The 9,973-nt window shown below is 35.4% G+C and overlaps 1 pseudogene across 1 annotated transcript; it reads left to right on the plus strand.

Moving 5' to 3' along the window:
- The first annotated feature begins 6,965 nt into the window (after positions 1 to 6,965).
- On the plus strand, positions 6,966 to 9,616 carry LOC120492885 (uncharacterized; annotated as a pseudogene). Its single transcript, XR_016146112.1, has 3 exons — positions 6,966 to 7,634; positions 7,902 to 8,045; positions 9,004 to 9,616. The product of XR_016146112.1 is annotated as an uncharacterized LOC120492885 (transcript).
- The last annotated feature ends 357 nt before the right edge of the window (positions 9,617 to 9,973 follow it).

Genomic DNA, 9,973 nt, shown 5'->3' on the forward strand with positions numbered 1-9,973 from the left:
CCCAAGAAGCGTCTTCATTTGTAACAGTCCAGATCTTGCAGCTCCCTAATCATCAACACTTTCTCCGCTTCAGGCGAGGGTCCATTCAATCTTATCAACACCTTGCAATCTCTAGTCCAGGTAGCGATCCTTCCATAGCTACTGAGCAACTCGGGCAATCTCGGCGTTTTTAGATGTTGAATGTTCCTTGATGTACACTGCCGTGCCTTTGAGCTTTTTCCCCTGCATCAAAAGTTCAGTTTTGTGTTTACGACTCACAAAACGCATCATAATTCTGGGCTTGGTTCCTTTGTTGGTATAATGTGACAAGCTGCGATGGTACTCTTGTCCAGAAAGATGTTGTTACTTTGAAGAAAGGTGATTACCTGCGTTTCAAGGGATTCTTGATCTTTCGAATTTAGACTTTTCTCGTCATCTCTCTGAATCGCGGCAGCGTACGTCCTCGGTTTAACTTCAAGACCGCTTATTATTACATCTTCTTTAGGGTAAACAATTCCATATCCTGGATTCTACGTTGCATTTCGTCCATCTTCAACACTTTATGTTCAAGTGCAGCAATCCTCAGATCTCTTGCGGCCACACTTTATCTGAGTTCTCTCATTTCTGCCAGGAGGTTCATTATCTCAGTTTGCTTTGCTAAAACGTCTCTCTTGTATCTTGTGTCAATTTCTTCAGTGATTCGTTCATTTCTTTTATTGTTTCTTCCATCGTTACCTTCTTTGGAGGCATTATAGCCTCTTGATACCAAAATACTATTAATTTGGCTTACCAATTAAGATATATATCGATTGAAACAACAAACAATGTGGAAGAGCCACAAAGCACACTCCACAAAATGAAGCGAATAACTGAGTTCAGGAGATTACACATGATTTTCCACTGTCTACAGTCTGGATTGTTACCAGATTACAGTTCATGTAGCCTACATGTTCATTCTTTATTATTTCCTAAACTCCTTTTTTAACACCATCATTATAATGCAGTTTTTATTGTTGCTAAAGGAGATTCTATTGCATCAGAACACATAATATGAGATATATTTGCTGGTACATCTGTAGTTGGCTACAATGTAGTTGTCTGTTTGCACAAAAAAAAAACTTTTTTGACAGTCCCTCCCTATCTTGTTCCCCACACTACATTGGACATTCACAAGTTAGTATGCCATTAAAACAACACTTGCCCATTTTGATTGATTGTGGAACATGTTGTAGTTGACCATATTTGTTGTCAAGATCATGTAGCTGCTTCGAATTAGCAAAAAATGTGGTTTATTGCACATATTATTGAGAAACACAGCGGGGTAGCATTGGGAAAGCATGATTTACACCATTTACACCACAAGCAGCAGCTTTGTTGCGGTCAACTGATGAAACAGTCAATGCAAGTTACGATATTTAGACGATGATCATTACTTCTGTGCATTTTAATATTCGCCATTATCTTAATAAATGTTAAAGGATGATGAATTTTAACAAAATATTTACTTACCTTGCAATTGCAATAATGCTTTCTCCCACGAACATCTTCTTCTTCTTCTTCCTTGGTGTTTTACGGCAGTTGGCATCCAAAAAGTTGCATTACTGCCATCTACTGATTATTATCTTGTCATTTCATACTCGTATTCGTCCTTCCAGTCCAGTCCAAAATAAAATAAATATTTCTTTCCTTGTTCACTCTTCCCATATTCTAATATATTTTTAACATAATATTGTCCTATACCAATTTCATGCAAATTATGTTTCAACTCTTGCCTTTCTTGAGTAAATTTCCTGCATGACATAAAAAATATGACTGACTGTTTCCTCCTCTTGACATTCATCACATCACCTGTGGGATGTTTTCCTAAAATACAAAGAGTTACATTTAACGCACTATGTCCAATTCTAAGTCTTGTTATCATAACTTGCTCTTTCCTTCTATTTGACCTCTCTCTTTCAATACCTACTTTATTTTGAATCCAGTATAGATGTCTTCCTTTACTTTTTCTGATCCCATCCCAGACAGCAAACTGACATTGAATCAACGTGGAAACAACGTTGATCTGACATTGTTTTAACGTTGAACCAACGTCAGACGCGGCATTCTTCAAAGCTAAATGAAAATCGAAAATTGGTTTGCTTTCATAACGTTGAAACAATATTCAAGTTGATTTTCCGTTAGTTTTGAAAGAATGACGCGTCTGACGTTGGTTCAACGTTAATTCGATGAGCAAAACAATGTCAGATCAACGTTGTTTCAATGTCATGTTTCCACGTTGATTCAATGTCAGTTTGCTATCTGGGATTTTACCTTTTTCCACACTAGATTCTTACCTTCTGATTTTGAAAATTTAATTTCTATGTCAATACACTCTTTTTTATGCCTTTTGTTGCCAATCTATCAACTTTCTCATTTCCCTCTATGCCCACATGTGCTGGTATCCACATTAGGCTAGTGACAAATGGTCAAAAAGTGCTTTAGTTTTTGAGATACCCCTACCGGAGGTAGAACTAAACCCAACAATGTTTTTCCTCATCTCTAAGGTCTCCCATATATGAAATGGATTCTTGGCTCAAAATATTTTACTGTTAAGATTGTTAAATTAACAAATATTGTTACACTCTAAAAAGAGATGTGTTAAAAAACAACACACATCATGTGTTGATGGTATTTTGACACAAGTTGTGTAGTTTTAACACACAATGTGTGTTAAAATGTAACTGGATAGAATTTTAATGGGTGGAGGGAAGTTTGTGTTTATGAACCTAATTAGAGGTAGTATATTTTATATGGTATCCCATAACAAGCTCTAAAATAAATGAAACAATACATTACAATAAATAAATAAAATCTTAATTCATAAAAAAACTTCAGATTAATGAGTGTTTTTGGCAGCCAATCACATCATGCCTCGGTTTCAATGTTTTTTTCAAATGCTGATTTCACTTGTTATTAATAACTAATTTATTATAACAAACAATTTATTTCTGTCAGACGTCTACAGAAACACTTATTGAGAATTACCAGGTTTTGTGTTGACGATTCATTGAATGTTTGTTTTGATGTCACCAGAATCGTGATTAGTAGCAGCTTTATTTGGGGTCTTGACCCTTCAACCTTAACATTTGTTTCTCTGTTGGCTGTTTCTGTGTATTTATATTGCACATCTGAAACAGTTGAAATTATCTTGAGGAAAAAGATCATTAAATGATCATTTTTCAACATAATGTTTTTTAACATAGCAAGAGAAGTTTAATGTTTAAGAGATAACTTATATTTGATCACTTATATTTGATTACAGATACTCAGTGTTTACATGATATTATGGTGTATGTTACCTTATGCTATAATTTTTAAAAATATATGTTTAGAGAACGTTTAAAGCTGCAGCAGAAACTAGTCAAAAACAGACATCAAGAATCAGCATATGACTCTCAACAATGGTGGCAAAGCTTCATGTCTCTAGTATAAAGCTCATCTATAAGTCCCAGCATGCATTGCGGCATGGAACTTTTCGTTTGTCACCATTATTGAGATCCATACGCTGATTCTTGATATCTGTATTTGACTGGTTTCTGCTGTAGTTTTAAACTTTTTTTGTTATTCTGCACTTTTGGATAGCTGGATGTAGTTTCACAAAATCTTTAGAACTAACAATAAATCATTAAAATAAAGCACACCATCCATATACTCAAAAACTTGATCATAACTTGCTGATTATGACATCTTCAAGAACCTTCTGATCATATTTTCTGTCACCATAACAGATGTATTTTATTAAAATACAGTTACAGCAGGCAGAGAAACACTAAAACAAGAGTAAAGGGTCAAGAGCCCAAATAAAGGAGCCATTAATCACGATTCTGGTGACTTGAAATAAAACTGAAATGAAACATCAAACCTCTGTTAATTCTCAATAAGAGCTTGTCTATGTAGATTAATGATGTTTAAAACATCCAAATGTTCAAACAAACTCTATTAAACATCACTGGACTACATAAACACAAGTTACCAATACGTGTCAGTGTTCATCCAAACACTTTTGTAAGCACACGGGAAGTAACTCTGGCAAATACTCTCCGACTACAGTCACATGTGACGCATATCTGACACAAGTTGTGTTACTATAACACATTAGTGTGTAAAAGGTTTCAACAACACACTGCTGCTGTCTAACACATTAGTTGTGTTAAACGTAACACAAAATGTGTAATCCTTATAAACACAGAGATGTGTAAAGAAACGACACAGGTTGTGTGTTAAATTTGACACAACATGTGTTGTCCTTGAGCAAACACATGTGTTAAAATCTACAAAACGGGTTAAAATCTACACAACATGTGTTAAAATCTACACAAAATGTGTTGTCCCTGAGCACACACACTACATGTGTTAAAATCTACACAGCATGTGTTAAAATCTACACAAAATGTGTTGTCCCTAAGCACACACACTATATGTGTTAAAATCTACACAGCATGTGTCATTTTTAACATCTCTTTTTACAGGTTGTGTTATTTACAAAATCATTTTATAAGAGTGCACCAGTGTAAATAAAACTTATTTACACACAATATTTTGTCAGTTGCTACATTTTAATCTAATCCAAAGTGCAAACTTAGTGAAATCACACTCCGTGTTAAGAACAATAACACACTGGTTGAGTTAAAAGTAACACAAAATGTGTTGTCCTTAACTAGACACACAGGTGTGTTAAGATATAACACAGGTTGTGTTGTTTTTAACACATCCATTTTAAGAGTGTATACACCCAAAAACCAAAAAAGGACTAAAATATAGCCTTTCCGTATAGGGGTTAAGGCATATAAACTAGTGCAGATAAATCACACAAGCTCTGAGAGCTTTGAAACTTGACATGTTTGTTGGGTTTAGTTCTACCTCCGGTAGGGGTATCTCAAAAATTCGGGGTCATTGTCACTAGCCTACATATATATAATATTTTTTCCCCTGTCTACATACCCTTGAATTTATAAACAAGATGTCATATAAAATTTCTTGATGACTACTAGCTTTTCCAGTCTTCATACTCATAAGAGCTGATGCAGAGTCAGATGTTACTATCCCTGGATTGCTCAATCCATTCTAATGCGATACCTATAGCACATAATTCAACAGCATAAACTCGCACGAACATCGTCTTGACCCCGCCTTTGCTTCAGTTTCATTGGTTTGAAGCTGTAAACCAATCATTTTCCTTTCTCCCCTCAGAACGTGTTTGAAAACCCCCGTCTGCGCTGAGCATGCCGCATCACCTCATCAACACTGCTTCAGGAACACACTCATCATCTGCTGTTCATCCAGTGTTTGTGCTGTGCCTGCAATTTACCTCAGAAGAACACGATTTGAAGACGAGAGAGATTTTCAAGGTAAGAAATGTCCACTCATAATAGTTATTGTAGCATAAACCGGCTTACATTGTAGCCACTAGTTAAACTAGAGCCAGACTAAAATGTCTGTGTATACCCAGGTGAAAAGGAAATATATTTAAATTGTACTTGTTTTGATATACTTAGTGTATTTTAAGTGTACCGTATTAAGTATGTATTAAATGTGCTAAATTGAAACAACTTCAAGTATATTAAGTGTACTTTAATATGTATTTAAGTTCAATTTTAAGGTAATCGTAATATATTTTATTACACTTAATTGTGCTAAAATGGAACCATTTTAAGTACAAATATAATATAACAGCACTTCTTTAAAGTGTATTTTAATAAACTTTAAATCGACTTTAGAAATACAGCATTAGTATATATTCACATTAATGCGTTCTGAGTATATTTTAAATATAATTTCAGCTTATTAATAATGTATTAGTAGAACACTATAGGACCCACTATTAACATATTAAAAATATATTTTTTCCAAAAACCATTTAATATAAAAATAATATATTTTAATGTATTAAAAATACAGTTAAGCATTTTTAATCAACAAAACCCAGTAAAAAATATTTCTACAAAACACACAAACACTCTTTGAAAGATAAACTTTAATGCACATCAGTACAGCATTATGAAAACTAAACAAAATACATTAACATAAAATGCATTGATTTGCAGAGGTATTAAACAGAACAAAAAATAAATAAATAAATAAAGTAACTGAAAGGATTAGTTCACTTTTAAATAAACTTTTGCTGATAATTTACTCACCCCCATGTCTTCCAAGATGTCCATGTCTTTCTTTCTTCAGTCGAAAAGAAATTAAGGTTTTTAAATGAAAATATTCCAGGATTTTTCTCCATATAATGGACTTCAATGGGAACCAAACGGTTCAAGGTCCAATGGCTAACAGTCAATTTGTCATGAAAGCATGAGAATTGGCTCAATTGCGAGAGTCTCGTGCTGAATGCTTGAGAGTTGGCAGCCCTGACAAATCTTTTTTCGAGTCAATTCATTCATTTCGTTTGTTGAATGAACCTCGGAAAAAGATTTGTTAATTTTGATGAACGAGTGTGAATAGGAGAGTCACGAACATGCATAACAGAACAGAGCAAGGCGACCATTTGAGCTTATAAAACTTAAACATTTTTTTTTTAAATGAGCGATCGTTTCGCTTGATAAAGACCCTTATTCATCGTCTGGTGTCGTTTAAAGCCCTTTGAACAGTTTACACTGAAACTGTCTTTTGGACCTTGAACCGTTTGGTGCCCATTGAAGTCCATTATATGGAGAAAATCCTGGAATGTTTTCTATGACTACGGAGGGAAATCTGGCAAGAATAAAAAAACAAGCATTAGTATAAACGTGTTCATTTATAATTCTAATAAAAAGCTGTCACTTTGTTACTTAATTCAGAACACTTACTGAAGTATTAATGCACAAAAAGTCAGATATAATTATTATAACAAATAGGATTTTTCTTCATCATAAAGAATTTTCTAACCATTTCTGAGGTTTCAGGAAGACACAGCTCAGATGATCTTGGGCTTGAGCTGAATGAACCTTGTTTCATGGACTCCAGGGGCCGGTTTCACAAAGATAGACTTTGACTATGGCTTAGATATAGTAGATAGTCAGACTTCAGATAGACATCTAAATTAGACCGTTGCACAAAGCACTTAAGACTCTGACTATCTTAAGTAGGACTACATTGCAATGCATTCTGGGTAAAATAAGACACTTTTCAAAACAAAAAACATGGCGGATCGAGTAAGTGCATTCAACCGTTCAGTGCAGTTTACACCAGCAGAAAATATGTGTTTGTTGGAGGAGTATAACAGTTACAAGGACATTTTACTGGGAAAATTTAACGGAGAATGTAGCAAAAGAAGTGTTTAATTTGGAAAAAGATTGCGACGACAGTAAACAGCGTTAATCCAACCGTTGAGCGTAGCGTCAAAGGCGTACAAAAAAGGTACAAAAACATGGTACAAGATGCCAAAAAAGAAATATTCAGGAGAAAGAACCCAAAAACGGGAGGAGGACCCCAAGAGAAACTTAAGGACACCACAGAAATGGTAATGACTATATATGGCGCACAATCGCCTATGTTCTGGGGGATAAGCGGAGGACGGGAAAGTGGAGTGTGCGGCGTCAACAACGACGTTACCGGCGGAGTTCCCTCAGCCACTGACAGCAGCACCCCGCCTTGTCAAGAGGAAGAGCCAGACAATCAAGAGGAGAATACAGGTAACTGCGGGTGATTGTTTTAAAGAAATCAGTTCGGTTTTTACTTTTGCTTCATTGCCGTCGAGTTGATGCTAATAAAGTCGATGTAAAGTTGATGTAAGTTATGCTAATGTGAACCGGTAAGCTTGCTAGCCAGAAAATAAACGTTAATTGTACTGCTTCAGCCTATAATACAAGGAAGCTAAGTTCTTGGTCTGCAATTTATTTATTGTAGGAATCTGATTCGTGAAGTAAGTAAGGTAATGTTATGTCTGTACTTATTTTTAGTGACCCTGTCTTTGACTTGGGAACGAAGTGAGGCAGTGGAGGAGGAGCAGGGTGAGAGACGGGAGGGGACGCGAGATGAAGAGTCCGAGTCAGCGTCAGGATCAGCATCAGTTACAGCTGCTGCTCCCTTTGGTTTGCACATCAGTAGACCTTTCTCACAACTTCCGTATTTGTGACCGGAAATACGCAATTGTTGTGGTAATCTTCTTCCGCTCCATTCATAACAGATAGCGCCGAAGGTAACTAGTGAGAGTTGTTGCGTACCGATCTTTTTGGTTATTCCCAAAAGCAGCCATACCTGTCGTTTTCATTCCTTCCCTCGTCAGTTCCCTGTCGATGAAATTCGAAGGAACTGGATTCAGGCAATCTGGCGGGATGTTATTGATCCTGTGATCTTCTGTACTTCTCATGTCACCATTCACTAATAAGCCGTCATTGTTTGTTTATTTTTTATGTTTTGTGTGTGTTTTTGAAGTAACGTTAGTTCATGTTCAACTTTATTAAGATATTTGTATCCAGTGGAATAAGCACATAAAAATATACACCACAATATAAAACAAGATAAATAAGAACACACAACAGTGGGCTACATATAAATTTAAAATATTAATATATACCATTCTGAGTATTTAACAATCTGAGTGTACAAGGGATAAATTAATATTTGTATAATTTTTCTTCATCTTTGATCGTTCTATAGCAAGAGCAGTGCAAAAAATTCAGGATAACTGTTGAATAAAACTGACAGACTTCTTTCTGGTATTTACATCAAAATGCAGTTTATTGTAAATGATACTCCCTAAATATTAATAACTTTCGACACACTCCACCTTCTTACCTTTAATGAACGTATATCGGGAAGAATGAGCTTCAGTATCTGAAATCATATCTTTGGTCTTAGATACATCAGCTGCAGACAAGCATCACCACAGCATTTTACAAAGTCATCAACAACTGGACCATGACAAGTTTACATTTTTTCGAAGTTTTGAAGACTCTCTGATCAATTTTCTCCTCCCAGAGTAGGTTTTTCTAACGTGTCGACAGTTGACGGGAACTCCGTTTCCACAACAATTACGTATTTTCGTTTTTTGTGAAAAAGGTCTAGTGTCGAGAGGAACAACTATGTCAATGGTGCTAGACAAACAATACAGAAATCTTCAACTGGAAGAGAGGAAATTGCTGCTCGAGATTGAAGTTTTACAGCTTCAGAGAGATAAATTAAAATCAGACTTGCAAAAACAGTCAGTGGAGTTGTGAATATCTTAAATACTTTCAATAAGACAATGAGGTATTTTAGGCTAATTATTTTCTGTGTTTTTTAAAGCTGTTTCAAAAGTTAATATGTTGAGTAGACCTACTTCTAATCTGCCTTATTAGTTTTACACAGGTTAAGAGTTTGAATGAGTTTAAGAGTAGATATGTTGTACTTTTAATAACTTTGAGGATTTTGATATGAATGAAAAGAGACACAAACGCTGTATAATTTATTGAATGAACAGTATGTCATTTTTTTTTAGAAAAATGGTTAAGAGTTTGAACGGTAGATATGTTGTACTTTTAATAACTTTGTGTCAAGTGTCTGTCCTGTCGTGTTAGCACATGGGTGGTTTTGTTATGTTGAGCCATGTGCTCCTGTCATTGTTTGATCCTCCCCCTCGTTACCTGATTAGTGTTTGAGTTCTCCCACCTGTTCCCTCTTGATTTGTTCCCTATTTAAGTTGGATCTTTCTGTCACGATACATTTAACAAAAGTGAAGGGAAGGACTCAAGTGCAGTGAAGGGATGATTTATTAACAAAATAAAACAAAACACAAAGCAAAAACCCTTGAGGGGGAAAACATACTCAACAAAACATAAAACTGAACTTGAACTGAAATACCATACACTGACCATGAATAACACCAGGGAACAGGGGAGACATAAGACAAAGATCCAACACAGACTGCAAACATGAAGGAACTTAAATAGGGAACAAATCAAGAGGGAACAGGTGGGAGAACTCAAACACTAATCAGGTAACGAGGGGGAGGATCAAACAATGCTCAACATAACAAAACCACCCATGTGCT

The sequence above is a fragment of the Pimephales promelas genome, chromosome 2, assembly GCF_988280905.1.
Source record: "Pimephales promelas chromosome 2, fPimPro1.hap1.1, whole genome shotgun sequence".
NCBI classification, from domain to species: domain Eukaryota; kingdom Metazoa; phylum Chordata; class Actinopteri; order Cypriniformes; family Leuciscidae; genus Pimephales; species Pimephales promelas.